We start from the raw sequence: 19,750 nt of genomic DNA, 5'->3' as shown, positions 1-19,750 counted from the left end.
AGAAACAGGAGAGGAGAAAAGGAGGCGAGCTAGAAAAGTCGGTCCACATCTATGCATCGCTGGGCGACTTCTCATGGGTTTAAATGTGTGTGAGCAACTAGTTATTGATGATCGCTGCTGCTGTAAGCCGCCCACTCCCTCTTTATCCTTGTTCTGCTTTTGCAAGTTGGGCCTGAACCTCCTTTAGTACCACTTTCTCTTTGCTGTGGCAACTCAGGCCAAGAAGTTCTGGTCACCCAAACATGTTCAAGGTGCTCCGTGACCATATGTTTGCTCATTGGGGAACGTAGCAGGGAAGGGCTGGACTGTATGACCTTCACCTAGGTTGAGCAGTGAATACTCCAGGCTCCATTCACTTGGGTTCATGCCAGGTGAACACAGTAGTCAAACGTCCCAGACATGCAACTGGATCCCAGTAAGAGTTTGATAGCACGAGGAAGTGGAGGATGAGAATGTAAAAGAAAGGAATTATCAACTTTTTAGGAGAAAAACGAAATACTTGCCCTTGAATTTGTTCAAAATGTTTTTTCTTTGCTGGTATAATTTCTGAAAACATGGAAAAATTATTTTAAAATAAGACAATGGAGTAGTATCAACAGCAATATGCCCACATATGTGTTTGATTGCAGGAAGTGGTCAAATTAGAGCGCAAAATGTTAAGAATTAGGCAAATTCAGTGAACATTTTACCTACTGGTTTCCCTTCTAAACTCTTCATCAGATGTTAATGTCATGTTGAAACCTCAGTATGTATCGTGCATACCACAAAAAGTCCTTTTACATTTCCTTTAATTCTAAATCCAACTTCCATTTTTTTAGTTGTTTCATTATATGATATCAATTCCGTTTTTTTTAAGAAATATTCAGCTGTGGCAATTTCCCAAAAAACGTTCGATTAGAAATGCCTCCAACAATAGCAGCAGTTCCCTGTTTTAGTTCTCTTGGTTGAAGGCAAAGGTTGTGTGGTTTTATGAGCACTCAAAATTATACAAATAATTCAGTGAGTTTTTGTTTCAGTTTCAGCATTTTCTAAGGTCAGCCCCAAGGCCCGAGATAAAATTATAAAAATGTTTAAAAAGGCCAAAATTGATTAAATTTTGTATACATCATATATTTTTTGTTTTCATATTTTAAATTGAAAAATGTCAGAACATTATCATTAATCAAGAATAGATTGAAAATACAGCACATTTTACAAATTGCAGGTCCTACAGTTATTTTTCTAAATTTAATTGAGAACAGAAATTCAAACTTTTTTTTTTTATCATTCTTAATACAATTTAAATAGTTCTCATGTATGCTTTAAAAGCACATTAGTTAAATACAATTGTTCCCCAGTGGAGTTTCCTAACTATTTCAACACGTTGTTTAGCTTTAACCTCCTTTAACACACACGTCCTCTTGAATTATACCATCTGCATGGGTGCAAAATAAGCAACAGATTAAACGTGCGCTGATAACTCAAAATGTCGGCACAGTCGAGTCAACAAGGGATCTTTATGGGGAGGGAAAGAGCTGAAGGAAAATGCCATTACTCTCCAGATAATTTAAACATGTGTTGGCATTTATCTTGGTGGTCCATGTCCGAACACTAATGACAAACTCTTGTTATTAGTGGACTGAATCAAAGCCAAAGGCATGCCCACCCAAAACTTTAATCTCTTAAATGTTCTCCACTCTCTAATTTGGTATTACAAAAAAATAAAAAATTGCGAGATTCATATGTACAGTAGTCTTTGAAAATAGTAAATAGAGTGTAGCGAAACACATTTGACGTTTTTTTTTTTTTTTTAGATCTCTTTCTCTCTTTTCATTGCATCCTTCCACCACCAAACTTTATTTTCGTGGGAAGATTAAATATTTCTGCTTGAGAACACCCTTTAAACTATGAAATGACTGCTGTCACTGACACACAGAGCCCCCCCCCCACACACACACACACACACACACCTACACACACACACACACACACACACACACACACACACACACACACACACACACACACACACACACACACACCACGCTCCCCTGATTTTGGATGGATAGATGGTTGGGAAGAGGTGGAGGAGGGAGGGAGGGGGTTCTGAAATATATAATCTCCTGAAAAGAATGAGGCCCTCCGGGATTTTCTCAAAGTGGCCCCTCTCTGCACTGGGGCTGGGGGAGAGTGCTGGTGGTGCGCTGGGGGTGGGTAGGTGGAGGGTGGGGGGCTGAGGGGGGACTAAAACATGGCCACTCCACACTGTAACCTGAGCCAGAAGGGGGCCAATCTGTCAAATAATTAGCTGTTGCCCGGCACAAAGGTTTTATTTGCAGGAATTTCATCGAGGCAGGATTGAATAATATGTCTGTGTATTGTGTGGGGTCATGGGAACATCATCTCTTACTGGTGGGCCATAAAAGACGGCTAAATGATAATGAGAAAAGGCTCCGGTAATTCAATTCCTCAAGCGTTGGTTTCCATTTTTCTCCCCCCACCTCCTCCTCCTCCTCCTCCTCCTCCTCGTCCTCCTCTCCCCCTTCCTCTTAGTCTTTCTGTCCTTTCTCTCTGCTCAGCTAATTGCGGAACTTCATGTTGATGTTGAAGTGGCTTTACTCAGTGTGTATGAAAATACACGCTGTAGTGGGACTTCAAATGCACAAAAAGAACTTGTTTACAGATAACAACAGTTTATTTCCTTCTTATTTGTTGTTATATGGAATTTAATTGATGAATAAACACCAAATATTATTACCTTTTCCAATTCTAAAGTATTACTGTGTAATGTGAATTTAAAAGAAAGCAATGAAAAGTAATAAATGAATGAATAAATTGAGCTCAAATTACTTAATAAGCAGGCAACCAACAGAGTAAATACGTATAAAACAGATCCTATCAAAGAGTATATTTAAATGTGTTTGATATTTTGCTGGTGTATTGATTGCTAAAACTGAAATGAATAGATGAGCAGCAGTATGTGCTTCCCACTCCCAAACCCGGTGGCTCAGTTGTCTTTTTGTACACTGACCTCTGACCCCTGAGAGCAGCCAACCAGGAAGTGGATAGTGTTAAAAGGGATTGATTGGTTTGTGGTCTATAGATGATTGTTTATATCATTCCATACTGGAGGTTTGACCTTTGGCGACCCTTCAGTGGACCAATCCGCTGAGAGCCGTGACCTGCATCCATTTGCAACAGCGCTAATTAGCTTTGACGGGTCTCGCTTTTGCATCGGGGGCTGTAAAACGAAGCCCTGCAGTGCTCTGATTGAAGAAAGACGCGGCGCGGCTATTCCACTTCATGCCCACCGTTTCCTTCCGCCGAATGTCAAACACATTAAACTTAATGTACCAACAAATCTTACTCAATTATTTGTATGTCGCCGAGGTGTGTGCACGCGTGTGTTTATGTGGCCCTAAATGGTGTTCATATGTCAGTGTATGTTCAGCTGTCTGAGCACACTCAAGCATGCTGGTGTTTACATGTAAGGTGGGGGAAACTGAGAGGGAGACACAGTTTGCCTTTTCACTGCTATGTCCACGTGAGGTTACACATCCTGCGACGCATTGCGGAGTGATGAGGAAACTTGCTTTTAAGTAAAATAATTGGATTATTGCATCCTGTGATCTCGCTAATTCTAATGAAAGCAAGCTTACAATTTTCCAATTATTATTCTATGCCGATTCTGTTCCTCTCTAATAAAGAGGAGCACTGATGCAAAACAAAATGCCAGGACTCCATTTCCTGATCGTGCCTTGGAGCTATTCAGAGATGAGGGACATGCGCACCCTTCAAATATAACCCCGAATACCAAACATAAAACCTGTGACTGCGGAGCATACGAATCACCCAAAATCACATGAAATAGTATGCAAATTGTTGCCATGTACAGTCTCTCTCTGAAACAAACAGACTTAATTTAAAATAGATCCTACCACATATTAAGAAACTGTCATGTGTGAATTTAAAGGGACAGTACAGGTTGGTCTACATGGGGTTACTCTGCTGTGTGTCCTCGGTTACCGGGCATCAAATTGACATGAGTCACTCACTCTGCCTCTGACAAATCATTGTATAAAATCTCCTCCCCTCTCAGTATCCTCCACACACACACACACACACACACACACACACACACACACACACACACACACACACACACACACACACACACACACACGCACACACGCGCACACACACACTCGTGCCTCAGTAGCAGTCACTCATACGTCTCTCCTGCTCTGCCTGTCAGTCTCCCACCGAATTCCCCCGGATCACAGTACATCTGACAGTGTTTCATCTTGGATTTGAGGATAAGTGGGAGGGTTTCGGTTCAAGTTCGGAGCTTAGAATGAAAACGGCGCTCAGCGTGAAAAGTTAGGGGTTTACACGGATGTGGGACCCCCCTCAACCCACCCTCGCTCCAATCTTTTTTTTCTCCTCCTATCTCTCTCTCTCTCTCTCTCTCTCTCTCTCTCTCTCTCTCTCTCTCTCTCTCTCTCTCTCTCTCTCTCTCTCTCTCTCTCTCTCTCTCTCTCTCTCTCTCCTTCCCTCTTTGCAGGCTGTTGTTGATTTAGCTGTGAGTGGCTGCCTGACACAACATTGGCTAACTCCTCAAGGAGCTAAATACAGCTAACCTTGTTGCATAGTTATTCTATCACTGCACTCCGAGGGGAACACAAAAAGGATGTATTTTAATTAAGCGTAACCCAGGGGCTTCAGTTTTACTATAGCCACACGGAGGTGGAGACGGTGAGACGAGGGAGACAAAGAACAGGGATTAGACACAGGGTGGAGAGAAGGAAACTGTATGTGCAGTTATATCAGAGAGAAGAATGTATGTTCTGATATTATCAGCTTTGATTTGAGACATTTAAAACTTAGCTGACTCATCAGTAAAATATATTTGATCTGAAGATGCAAGTCGAGGATACATACAGGAGATATGTTAATGTATTTGGTGACAATAAACATTGACATTGTACTCTTTTTTAAGTCCCATATACACCATCCTGCTTCTGTTAATACTGCTAAATATAAATTTAGCACAAATACATTATGTTTAGGTAATTTCCTAAAAACAAAAATTATTCATGAAATAATTTAGCCATTAAAAAAAAATATATATATATATAACTGTATATTTGTGTATATTCTGAGATGTGTTCTAATCTGACCTGTGTTTGATCAGCCTTCATCATCACTTTGCACCAGAAAATGTTTAAAATTTCAAACCTGCTTCACCTTTGTGATTCGTGCTTTAAAGGCTTTTTCCCACCAAAATTAACTCGACAGCACGCAAACTAAAAAAAAAAAAAATCAATTTCCAAAGCTGATATCAACTGCCAGTCATCTTGGTTATAATCTGATTTCCATATAATTACTGTAATTACACTAATGCCTTCAAATATCTGTGTAATGATTTAGTCAGGCTGTTCATGAATTCACTCGTGTGTTTACTTGTGTGTGTGTGTGTGTGTGTGTGTGTGTGTGTGTGTGTGTGTGTGTGTGTGTGTGTGTGTGTGTGTGTGTGTGTGTGTGTGTGTGTGTGTGTGTGTGTGTGTGTGGGGCACAATGTGCTGCAGCATACATGTCTACCAGACTCTAATAACAGGTGAAGGGATAGTGTGAACCCCTCTCACACACACACACACACACACACACACACACACACACACACACACACACACACACACACACACACACACACACACACACACACACACACACACTCACACTCACACTCACCGCACACACATATCTGCAGCCTAGGTTAACCCTGGAAATAAATAAATAAAGGCAATACATGGAGAACCTGAGGAGAATCTTGAATGCCAGTTGCTGGTAGGAAAGATGGATTGCCTGAATTCTCCACCAATCACCAAACAACACATTGGCTGCTGCATTGATTGATGAAGTATTTAAGTCGTCAATCTCACATCACCTGCTTTTCTTTTCTCTCGTTCGCCCGGACGGCTGCAGAAAAGGTACGCTGTGTCTGCAGATCTGACGAAGCACACCTGACCAACGGAGAGCCTCAAAGATTTTCAGCTGCTCTGAATTTCACATCAAAATGAAACAAGACTGGCTGTGAAGCCACAGCTGGTTGAATAGCTGAGAAGCAGATTCTACTGTACATTTCTTACAACCTGGTCAACACAGTCTGTTTCAAGTGCGGTGATGTTAAGACATTTACAGGAGTACAGTTGCATGTGTGTGCTTCTACCTTCCATATTCAAGCAGTCATTTTCCACACTGCAAATCATACACACACCACCTCTCTCAGCACTATGTAATAGGCCTCAGCGTATATAACTCAGCCCAATATTATTGATTACAAATCATGATTAACAATAATAATATTGATAAAAATGGAACATTAGCCCTCACCTCTGACCTCTCCTGCAGACCTCTTTGTACTCTATGATGTATTCAATATCATAATCATGCTTGAGTACACTTGGTTTAAAAAAAAAAAAAAAAAAGGGGGGAGGAATGGGGGATCAATGGGACCGTGCTTATAAGCAAAGAGAAAACATCACACCTGCAGATATTGTGTTGACGGTGCTTCGGAGAGCGAACACAGAGCCAGCGTCTTCCCCGGAGTTTTCCTGAAGAGGCCATTGATCCGCCGGTTAACCTATTCTCCAGCATTAGTTCAGCAGCAAACCCTCGGAGGAGAGCGACCCCCACCCCTCACCCCCACCCTCCCCCTCACCACCACGCCATGCGGGCCATTGTTTCCCTCCACTAATATGATACCCCCCGAAGGTTCTCCGCAGACCTCATTTCTAATCAATGCGTGTGGTTGGTGGGATCATCCTGTCTCTGCAAATTAATGACTTCACTTTTTTCTGTGGTTTCATTCCATCGATTTGTTTTATTAGCCCATTGATCTCCAAGCAACCCCCCCCCCCACCCAACCCAACCCCTCAGCCACACACATACACCTCACCAAGCCTCTGCTTCCTCTTTGCTTATCAATGACAGCTGATGGCATCAATTCTGCAAAAAGAAAAGAAGAAGACAAAAAGCCTCCTTCATCAACCGATGGCTTCGGAAAAAGAACTTTAGTATGATGTAGATTTATGTTGTTTCATGAATGCAAAATCCATCAAGGCCTCTAAGTCCCCCCCAAAAAAGTGCAAAAATGCTGTTTATATGTTTCCTGTCAGCTCCCAGATATGAATATCCAGGTAAAAGTATTTGGGTTTCATTAGTTTAATACAACTGTCATGGTCTAAATCACTCGGACGTTCATCTGGTCAGGGCTCGGTGGTCTTATTAACAGCCATATCTAACTCTCTCCCCTATAATTCCCTTTGAGATCCGAACAAAAGGATAGGAAGTGCTTTACTCCGACGAGTCAGACTTCACTTCACAGGAGGAATTACAGCTTTTCATTTTCTGTCACTGGAGCGTTTTAGTGAGGTGCCCCACTAGCATTACGATGTTCTCTCCCTCTCTCTTGTTTTATGGCTGGAGCCATGCACAAAGATTCACGGTAATCACGTATGAAAACACAAATGTGAAATTTTAAGTACACTCGCTGAGAGACGGCTGCAAAAGTACACGCACAGTTTATTTTAATGCTGAAAGAAACATACAGCATAGTCACAAAACCTACATCCTCAAGTGAAACAAAAGCACACAAAACCCCCAAAGGAAACAAAATTCAAATGTGAGGTCAGTCGAGTCAGCCCAGTGTCCATCAATGCTTCTGTCTGAATCCATTAGGATAAACACAGTTATTTGCATTCTCTGGACAACCGCAGTCACGCATTATCCTCTCACAATCGAAGCCATATTATTGCTGTCCTTCCTGAGCCATCAAGTAGTGACACAGGCTGTCTAACAAAACAAGCTGAAGTCAGACTAAAGGCTGTAACATGTCTGACTCCACCCATCATCCCATATTGTACCTCTTCCCTGTCCTAAAGCATCTGACATCAGTCTTTACTGGGATTACATTTAAATCAAAATATGGAGTCAAACCACAACACACAGGCTGAGAAATAATTTCCTAGTGACATCCAAGAGGAAACCTGCTTTGGAATTGGAGCAACTTTGCACAGATTGTTTTCAATCATTTAATTTTGGCTATAAAATGTATTATTTCCAAAGCATTCAGCCAATCTGATGGGAGGTCTTGAATGATTACCCCAGAGGATGCTTCATATCTATGGTAAGATGTAATAATATCTTGAGAATGTCCACGTTCAAAGATGAGAGAAAGAGACTATCAAGCACCCCACTCCCTCCCCACCACCATCACCAAACAGCATGTTTATCCAGCTTGTGGGAATTCCTGTTCCTCAGGATGGATCTGGAGTCGTCACGATTGGCGACGTTCCCGTCCCACCCTGCCCGGCTCTTTCATGGAAATCACATCCCACGCAGATATACGATTACTCACTTTTCCTCTGCTTATACATTACGGTGCTGACCTGGGAGAAGCAGAGACAGCCAGTGTGTTTGTATTTAAAAATAACACAGGGGTGACCCCTCATAAAGTTATGCACGTGGACACATAAGATTTCAGCACATGTAATTTAGGTTTGAACGGTTCACTGCTCTTATTTTATACCTGAAGTTTGGTATACTTTCCTTGTCTTTACTTTCTTAGGTTTGAGGATTTTTGTCATTTTTAAAAGAAACTGGTGTTAAAAATTTGAGATGTGGGGTATGAAAGAAGACAGAATTTTGGGGAAGGGGTGGGGAGGCTTCCTTGAGTTGAGTCATATATACAGTATGTAGAATTACCTGTTTTTGTAGCTTGTCCTGTTCTAAGGACTAAAAGTCAGCATATCTCAATCCCCGCTGTTTTGATTTTCATCATTGTCATCAGTCCCCAACACCCAAGCGCCAAAACAAACCGTGACGTCAGACATTGGGTTTTGTAACCATCGTTCTGAAGCCTCAAGTTTGGTATTTTGGCCATCGCCATCTTGCTATTTTGGAGCCAGAAGTGACCATATTTGCACAAGCAGGGAAGGAGTGAGCAAGGAATCTGACTCAATCTCCAATGATACTGCGCCTGCCCACCTGTGGCAAAACCCTGACTGCACCACAAGCCTGTCAATCAAATAAACACGCCCCCAAATATACTGCTTTTTGAGGTCTAATATCTAATTAATGATGGGATTATTTTTAGGCAACCAATATGAAGGAGTGACTTCAGCAAATGTCACCATAATGACTTGAATTCGTATTTCATGAGAGAAGTTGAATGGGAGTCTATGGAGGCGAAGGCTTTTTGGAGCTAACCCCTAGCGGCGTTTGGTGGTATTGCAGTTTAAGTTAGTCTGTGATCATTTTAGGACAACAGCTGCCAACTTGAACTAAAAACAAAGATTTTTACATAGATACCAAGATGTACATTTCTTAAAATCCTGAGCAATATTTAGTATTCATTTTAACAGACCTCTTGCTTCCATCATCTTGAGATTATTATTTCTAATTTATTGCTGAGATTCAGGTCATAAAGATTTATCTCGGCAAACATAAACAGGTAGGTAAGTTTAGGTGGGGTGAGCCACCACAGCACTACTAAATCTCTCTCCTGTCTTTACATAAATCCTTTCAGGGCTTCTGGCAGCAGTTTCCTGCTCTTTCATCTGGCTCCCTTGTGGTAGGACTATTAGCCCGGCCTGTATACCTGCAAGTGTTTGGGAGGCAGCTGGCTCTGGACGCTCAGTGCCTGCACGGGCCCAGGGGCTGCTGGGACCTGGGAACACTGGCACCGAATACCGATGGGTAATTAGACCTTCATTCAAGAGCGAATGTGGCAAGCATTAGACACAAGGCTCTTTCCGGTTCAATTCATATCTCCATCCTGCCTTCCTTCCCCGTCTAACAACCACGCTTCATCCTCACTTTTTTTTTTTTTTTTTTTTTTTACTCCCTTTTTCCCTTGTTTTTGTTTTTCCAGTCTTGGACAATTTATAATGTCAGGCCAATAATTTTAACATGAGATTGTTTTAGAGGCAGAAAAAAATGTGTATTAGAGGCCAGCTATCAGTATAGCTTACATTTAAATATCTAAGAAAATCATGTTGAAAATAAGGGGACTTAACATGAAAATACATTTTATTTTTTAGGAACAACAAAACAGCTTATATCATATATAAGACAACATAAGCAGGGGCTCTTAAATTAAATGCTTTCAGAAAATGACATCCTACATCCTTTTTTGTGTTTCAAAATTACATCAGGAGGTAGACAGGAACGACATAAAAACCACCTTCTCTCTCACTGGAGACATGTTCATTAATTAAAGCTGAAGTGCAGCTGAAGTGCTAACCCACTTTAAACATTCATGAAAAAAATGACATCATTCCCAATTTTCACCACAGATGCAAGGACACAAGTGTCTATTCATGAAATCAACTTCATAATATTTTTATATGGCTGTGTTTTGTGCCACTTAGTCATTTCCTCACTTGTGAGAAGCACGACAGCGCCTGTTTCTCATGTAAGAGGAAAACTATTGAGAGGCCCCTTCTAGTTTTGCGGTGAAAGGTGACATAACCCATAATTCCACTCAAACCACAATGTTCTTTTATCAGATGTTCCTCTCTGATACTGCGAGGGTGGTTCACATGACACAAGCCAGTCACAAATGACAAATCCCTCAATTGAAAATGGACAAAGGTATAGAAACCACAGTACTCAGTATTAAATTAAATAAGTCATTATAACAAAAAATAGTCATCTGAATAAATAAAGTACAACATATAGATTAACCATTATATTGTTAAAAACGTCACAAGTTATTTAATGTCAACTTTTTATTTCATTTCTCTAGCTCCTGTTGGCTAAATAGTTTTGTGAGCCTGGATTACTGACACAGGTAATGGCAACAGTTAAATGGTTAATTTAACATTTAGCTTGGCTTCCTTGGGATTTTCAGAATGATTGACAGGGAAGTAGACAACTATTATGGGCAAAAACATCATCCAGTGGTTTCTTTCATCACAACCCTGTCTCACATCAAAAATGTATGATAACTACTATAGTCTACAGCACAAAACCGTATAGTTTCACGATGATGATTAATTTTTTTCTTTTAATTGGCCTGCATCTAGATCATGTGACTGTCCAACACAGAAGGTGCCTTAGATTTTCAAGATACATCCTCCCAGGATGAAAAATGAAACCAATGCAGAAATGCCAAAAACTGCAGTTTCTTGAATTTCCCCTTGAGGCTGTGGCTAAAAGCAAATCCATCCTGATAACCCCCCATGTTAAAATTCCTAACTTTATGGCTGAAATAAACACATTTACAGTCTGGTATAAAAGACAGTTTGGGTCCCAATAGCTAATTTCCCCGACATGTCGCCAGTGCCATATGTAAATTGTATTATAAATCACCTTTTAACTTGTATTAAGATTTGAAGTTATTCATAATTAAATGCAGGGCTGCTCGGAGTGACAGGTGGATGCTGTCCCAGTTGGCTAACTGCCTCCATGTTTCAACCATAGACTTTCATCCAAACCCACACAGTAAGAGACTTTCCACTGCGCTGGTTTCAGAAACCAGGGCTCATTTGGTTTGTCTCAGCTCCACCCATCCACCACCTCTTGGCCCATTTTTGGATTAACTGGTAGCAACTAGCCGAGATGGCGACCACCAGCGACACCTAGAAGTCAGCTTCAAACTGCTCTCCAGATAATCTATGCTGTGGCACCATCAGCCATAATCCTATATGCATTTTGTGTAAATATTATTTATGATCTGTTCTTGTAAATACAAGTGTAACAGCAGCGGACCCTGTCTTATTTTTTGACTGCATCCACTCCCTAATGTTATGATACAAGTAGGCTAACCAGAGTTTCATGGTGATGTCACATCAGTAACGATTGTGCAAAACAACGTCAATCAATCTGTCTTGCACTCTGGCTTGCTCACCCAGTGGGTGTATGTGCTGCAGAGTAACGTAACTACAATTGGCCCAGATGCATATGATTATTCTTGGGCTCCTCCACTCGCATTTCCCAGCATGCCTTCTTCAATTGTGACTTTTGAAAATAAAGCACCCAAATTTAATAGACGTAAGTGATTAGAAGTTATTATATAGATTTGTATTCAAACATGCAGTTTAGGAACATTTAAATAAAGACAGCATACAAAAGGCTGCGACTTAAAACTAAAAGTATACAAGGTGGAAGGTGGTATACATATACCTGTCGCAATCATTTCAAACAGACAATATAGAACTGGATTGGTCATAAGGACCAAAGCTACACATGACTGACTCGAAATCTGACATGAACCCTTGAGCAGTAAGCCATGGTGTAAATATATTGAACCATAGTGAACCTAAATTCTAAAGGTAACCTATCAATGGGTGGGTGGGTGGTTGCTGGCATCAGTGATCCAATGGATAACATCATGGAGGTTACGTCCATGTTTTATATATAGAGGCAATTTGGTTAGGTTTCGGAAAAGGTCACATTTGGGTTTATATATGTACGATTTACTTATGTAATTGTATGTTGATTAGTAAACGTATTAAATTAGCTATGCTGTATATCTTACTATATTTTTTTAGTTTACTTCAAAATGTCTTTTATTGGATTAATATAGGGGCTCTACAGGGACTGGCATTGATATGTAAATATACATATAAATCCTACTGATCATAATGAAAAATAAGTAGTTTCCTAATTAAATCTTTGAGTTACAGGTATGAATAGGCTGACGGGCTCTTTGCTCTCCACTGAATGGAATCAGGAGGCTGGGGAGGATGTTGCTTTTAGCGGTCAGGGAAAAACACTGGGTCCACATTAGCATAAACAGGAACACAAAAGAAAAAAGGGGAGAGGAACGAAACAGAAAATAGTGTTGTCAACAGGACCCCCCAGTGAGGAATTTCAATTTCATATATCTAATTATCCCTGTCAGATGGAAAGAAGTGACAAAAAGCTGTCTTTGTTCTCTGTCTTTATCTCCCGCATCTCTCTCAATTAATTTCAGCATACGAATATGACTAATTGTCTCTCCGCAGCGCTGCAGACACATAAATAATAATTTCAGCCCATGGTTGAGGGAGGGTTGGGATGTTCACGCATCAATTTATGATATTTGGACACAATGGATTTTGCATAATTCAGGTGATCACGTTAGCGGGCCGATACAACCTCTCTGTTGGCATCACCCTCTGCCCCACAGTCTTGTAGCCCGCATAATACCTTTGCTTTCCCTCCTTTGTAAACGAGAGCGTTATGTCTCCCATTTCTGTCACTGGGATTGTTTCTTTGTTTAGAGTGGTGATATTAGCATCATAATCAGACAGAAAGAAAGAGGCGGCCATGATGGCTGATTTATGCATGGTTTATATGGAGAGACTGACAAAACTAGAATCTACTGTGCATATTCATCAGATGTGCATTTTTAAGTTTAGTTGAGACATTGATGTGATAACTAAGTTGAGAAATCAAATTTACCCAACATACAGTAGTTCAGCAATCAAGTTATTTTTTTTTCTTAATTGGATTGGTTTATTTTCAAACTTGGGTGCTTTTAATAAAAGACTCTTTTTACTATTTAAATCTAAGTGTCAGGGAGCACTCAAACTACTCCAAATCACAACAAAGTGCTTTTTCTTTTTTACCCTTCAAATAAATTGCTTTACCCTAAAGTATTGCATTCTGCTTGACATTTAACTCACATCAAAAGGTCTGTGACTCCGGCAATGACTGTATAATGAATTGAATTGTCCTATTCACTCCAAGAGACCTTGTCATTTCCTGTGTCTCAAACAAAAAATGATCAAGTGAGGAAGGACAAAAATATTAACTCATGAAAAGAAGTTTTATCACTTATTGACACTGGCATGAAAAGCCTTTGGAGGACAGCTCGAAAGTGATGACATTTGCTTATTCAATCAAATCTGTCTAAAAAAACATGACAAAAAAAAACAATCAGCAAAACCAAAACATAATGAGCCAAACGTCTAAACAAAGCTGCAGTCAAACCTTGGCACTCCAACCATTAAACATACTCACTCACTCGGAGAGAGTGAGGTGGGGGGAGAGAGAGAAGGAGGGAAGTGTATATGTGTGTGTGTGTGTGGGGGGGGGGGTATTGTTACATTTCATTAGACACATTCCTTCCCTGTGGACTCTTGACCAGTTGCCATGGCATTTCAGCTGACCACAATTCATATCAAACTCTCTCGCTCACGCTCCTTCTCTCCATGTCCTTTGTTTTCTATCAATTTCAAATTAAAAGTGCCTTTGATGACACTCCTATATTTGACACAACTTTCTATATTTGATAAAAAAAAAAATTAAAAAAAAAATGTCACGACTACAGGCCTCGTTACAGGCAGGGTTAGGATCAAGAAATTGGAACACTTCAGTTCAGGTTCAGCTCAGTGACAGATTGTGGTTACGCTTAATGTAAAGACAAATGTTAGGTCTGCAGACAAGCAAACTCATGTCTCCTGCATGAAAGTCGGGCAGTGCTGCATTACCCCCCCCCCCCAACCCAAAACTTTGGATCCCCTTTTGTGCCTACATAGAGGGAACACTTGTCTTTTGACATTAAAGGTTTAATTCAGGGGATCTATTGGCAGAAATGTAATATAATATTCATAATTACGTTAAACTAACGTACCATTGTGTTTTTGTTACTTTAGAATGAACCTCTCATGTCTACCTTGGGAGAGGGTCTTTGTTTCACAGAGGCCACCATTCCTACAGTAGCCCAGAAGGGAAAAAACAAACATGGGCTCTAGAGAGGGATTTTTGCATTTTTCCCTGAGTTTCATGGTCACCATAGATTCTCCTACATGCTTGGAAGGGGAGGGTGAGGCGAGGAGAATGTAAATCCCGTTGACATATTAGGCTGTATTGTCCTTTTAAATGAAGGCACAGACACAACGAGACCTATTACTTTCAACACATGGATTTAAAATGTCACACTACAAAAATTGCAGGCTTTGCCTGGCTAAGCTCTATCAACAGATCTCAAATCTGTCGGCACCGGATTCATTCTGGTTTCTGTTTGTAGTCCAAGTAGCATTGACCAAACATGTTTAATTGTGCTTTGGTTGCATGATGCAGGCAAAAAGTCCAGGCAGAGAGCAAAAGAGGTGGAACGCGAGAATGCAATCTGGGAGTTCACCTGCTTTACCGATTCAGTTTTGTTGTTGTGGCGGTTTTAAACTTTTAACTCAGTGTAAACAGACTAACTGTGAAACAATCTGATTGTAGATGTCATCTCTCAACTCCAACTTCATTCTTGCATTTCTCGCGTCACTTTTCATGGTTGCTAAACAAACCATAAACAATGACCAGTGCACAGAAGAGGAAATCTTGGCTGGAATATCCAGTGGCTAAACCCAAACCACTAAAATAGTTGCCATTGACCTGAGAGGCTAAATCATTGTCAGATTATCACTTTGATTAGGAGTCTATATGTATTTATGCTTCTTAGCTGTATATATGCCTATTTATGTTGGGTTCCAAGATTGCTAGCTGGCTTCCTGCAGCAAAATGCATGTATTCTTCACCTGTCTGAAAACTAAATCACTTAAAAACTAAAACTAAATTAAAAATGTGTGAAAAGACAAGAAACTAGTCAACCATTTTCATGTCACGCTATATCTGTCCAACCTCTGATAGAAATTTTAAAAAAACAACAAGGATATGACATCGTCAGGTGATGGCCTTTTGTTTAAAGCAGGAAAAACAGTGTTTGACAGGAGAGCTAAATGGGTGAAATGATTGACATGCTAGGCTTAACACTCCTTCTTTGTCATTGGCTGCATATCCTGGTGATTCCACATTCGGAATCGAATGAATGGCTGGCCGTAAGAGCCAGTTTGTGCGTGATTCAATCTAATAACCCGGCAAGGGAAAAAAAAAAAAGTGGGCAATGTTTGTCGTATTTTTATTCCAGAATGCAAAATAACCTGCAGGGAGAAGGTCATTCATTGACACCTGTTGTAGTCAAACCACAAAATGGAATTCAGTTGCTGTCCTGCAATCATATCAACAAAATGCAACCTGTCACTCAAATCCAACAGTAAGGAAACTTTCCATACACTCAGCAATTAGCATTTTTCCATCAACAGTCAAGTGTCTGATAAAAAAAGACTCTTAACAAAAGGAGTAGAAATTGATTTGCATTCGGTGTATAAATAGTTCCAGGACAAGGGCTATTAAGTTTGAAATTAACATGTAAACAGTTGGAAAGTCTGCCCTGCTACCCCCTATTCCCTTCTACTTAACCCCCACCCCTGGCTCCCTTTTAGCGCCTTGATAAATATACATAAAGCCTCACACAAAGACCGCCTTGTTCCTTTAAATGGGCTACTTTTTAATGGAGACATATATTTCCAGGATTATATCAGCATTCAGTTGCAAATTTTGAGTTTTAATACTCCAGTTGGTGCAGTCTATGAATAAGAGTATCATTTGAATGCAAGAGGACACCTGGTGCTGAGGGCTGGGCTGTGAGGGGGCTTCGAGCTGAACTGGTGTCAGTGCCAAGGCTTCACTTGTTCCCAGCATTTCCATTCAGATTCTCCCTCTCCTTAGCCTTGGCTATGATACTGTAGCCTGTAGTGCACATGTAACTTTATGCGTCCATCCTACTAGTGCCAAAGAAATGACCAGATGCAGGCAGCTACGATTGGAGGCACACAGGTGTTGTTTTTTATAAGACGACTTGAAACTTTTGATAATGTCAAGTAGGCAGCAATTACTTATTTTTTTTTACAGTATTTACACTGATGTTCAGAGATAGCATGTGATTTCATATTAGCACCAGTTTAACGTGGCATTTTTGCTTGTAAATCTAAATAGAGAGACAGTCATCACATCTTTCTTTTGAATTATGTTTGTCCAAATCAGCTGCTCAGGTTGAAAGGAAGACAAGAGTTCTGAACTCATTGCTGTAACAAGAAAAATAGAAAGACTTCAGCCTTTTTTTTTTTTTTTTTTTGGACATTAGTTGGCTGCATGAGAACAGAATGAGGTGGGGGAAGGTGGAGGGGATGAGTGGTACTATTTGGAGGAGGAGAGAGGAAGGGGCACTGGGTCTATTCGTATGCACCCCACATCCACTCAACACACAATCAGGCCTGTATTGCGTTTTGCAAATTTATACCCAGGATGTTGGTTTAGAGTGTTTCCCTGAAAAAAAAAAAAAAAAAAAGAAAAAAAAAGAGAAGGATTTTTTTTTCAAGTAAGTGTCTGCTTTCATGAGCAAGAGTGATTGAGGCACACAAACAAACCTTTGTTTCCAAGCTCACAGATGCAAGGCCCGAGCTCTGATTTACGCCCCACCCCGAGACACATTTGCAGCTTTTTTAATACTTTGAGAGTTGGACTGTATAAAAAAAAAAGGGCTTTTTGAAAAGCAAATGTCATTTGTGATTACAGCTCCAAAAATGGTAATATACTGTAAAAATACAAGAAAATAAAGCTTTATCTGAGTAATCAGTATCCATTATGCTTCCACTAGCCATTCAAACCAGATTCTCCTCTTCCTCAAAATATTTGCATAGCTTTGTGTTTGCAGTACTCATGACAAGCCAATCCATAGTAAGACACAAACAGTCAAAGTCAAAGGCAAGAAAAGCTGAAGCTAAAGGACAAGGACTCGTGTTTGCCTCGGTTGATATGTTACAAGATTTGACTATTATCAGACTACCGAATAGGCAGTAATCATTAGAGTTATCATCTGTCCCAAAAGTCATGGGTAGTAGGGACGGACTAAACCCCCTCGTAGGTTCAAGAGGCCCTTGTCACCAAATTACTTCCATATCTAATGTTCAGACAGGCCAAACTTCCCCCACTATAAGTTTACAGTTATTGCAGCGTCTAGCGGCCGTAGTAATTATGGTGAGAGCAAAGGACGAAGTCAGGTATTATCAAGAGTGACCAAGACTGTGTATACATGAAGACAGGGGTGGGTGGAGGGTTCAAACACAGGATTTATTTGAACTTATGTACGTGAGTTAACACATATAATTTGCTTAACATAATTTACTTATGTTTACGGTGACCAGGTGTTTCACTTCATGTAGGACTCCACAATGGCCCATATATTGATTGGCTCCAGTTTTCAAAAGTCAACACTGCAGGACAGACGCTTTTTGGTAAAAAGCAGGGAAGGCTGTTGTCATTGGGCTGTTAGATGTCAGTCAAACAGCACATATGTGGGTCCACTGCAGTTTGGTCTGTCACCATGGTGCTGCCAAAACTAGCTTCATGTTATGCTTACTGTACAAGTATTTAGTGTGGGACTTTAAAGACTTGCTATGAAATCAATTATATTTGTTTCACATGCTAACAGCTTAACTTGGAATCTGCATAGTCTATTGTTTGTGTTTATTTTCTATGTGGGGTAGACATATAAACATTTGTGATGACCACATTGTCCCACACAAATGTACTTTTTGCCTCATTTAATTTGTGTGGAACGAAAATAATGAGCATAGGTAATGTACTTCTGTCAAACCAAATCAAACTAAACAAGGAATTTTGGGACCGTTTAATCTTGACACGTCTTTATTTATTGTCACCATGACAACAAATGTCCAGTCCATGTCGTTGGTAATGGCCCACTGAACCTATCAGGTTCAGTGACTTTTGATAATAACTGCCTATTGAATAGTCTGATAACAGTCAAACCAGTGGACTAGACATGAACCTTTATGCTTAGGCTTTACTAAAGTACAGAAAAGAAGCAGGAATATTCTGGCAAAACACGCATGTATTTGTGACTATAACTGTAAGGCCCCTTCTCATTATTTATCAACAATGTTTAAAAATCCCAAAACTGCCATTATTGGTATTTTTGTTCAACTAATGCAACTTTTTACACTAAATGTATATGCACAATTCCCGAAATGGATCTGCATCAGCGAAAAGCGCACATTTTGATGTCCAAATGATGCGCGATGGCATTAGATCAATGGGTTATATTTGCTGAGCTGAGAACACGGTGAAGTCGGCAGGCTGCTGACAACTTGTTTACGTCAGGCCCAATTAATAATTACTTTAATGATTTGAGCGCTTGACATGTGCCCCGGACAAATGCGGGCAGGAAAATGCACACTCAGTGCTGTTTGCATAAATCTACCATTTCAGCTCAGGTTGAGGGGAAACAGAGGGACGAAGGAGAGAGAGAGAGAGCGAGCGAGAAACAGAGGTGGGGGAATTATAGGACTCAGATGTGTGTGATTGGCGGTTCCCTTGGCTCCCAGGGTTAGAGAGTTCAGAGAAAAGCCGATTATTGCTCTCCCTCAGGTCAAGCCTTCATAAATAAACACGGCGAGAGCCCGAGGCACTGTGTTTTAGTATGATTAGCATATCATACAGCCTATCGACATGGTACTTATCATATTACAGCGCGGCCGTCCTCTGAGCACACGGAGGTTACATGTACAGGGCTGCTGAGCATACATCTCTGTTCATTAGAAAGGTCCTCGGGGAGAGAATAAATCATATCAGCACGTGGTTATGGCAGCCCAGGCGTTTGACTCCGCCATGCAGCGGATGTTAACCGGGGCCTAGAATAAGCTGGAGAGGAGCTGACAGTTGGCTTCACACTGAGGCGCAGGAGAGGTGTGGAAATGATGGGAAGGACTGATAGTAGGAGAGAAGTAAGAGGCAGAGCTGTGCTACGGGAAACTAATCTCTAGACCACTTTTCTGACACCTTAGCCTTTTCTTAGTCTCCTGTGTGTTTGGACTTCACTAAGTCCCGGCCACTTTTGGATCTTGACAAAGACAGCTACATGCCTATC

This window comes from Brachyistius frenatus, unplaced genomic scaffold, assembly GCF_029030835.1.
Source record: "Brachyistius frenatus isolate BFR_SWC_R1_liver_20210118 unplaced genomic scaffold, ASM2903083v1 Contig_14, whole genome shotgun sequence".
Lineage (NCBI taxonomy): Eukaryota > Metazoa > Chordata > Actinopteri > Embiotocidae > Brachyistius > Brachyistius frenatus.
This window is presented reverse-complemented; position numbering follows the sequence as displayed.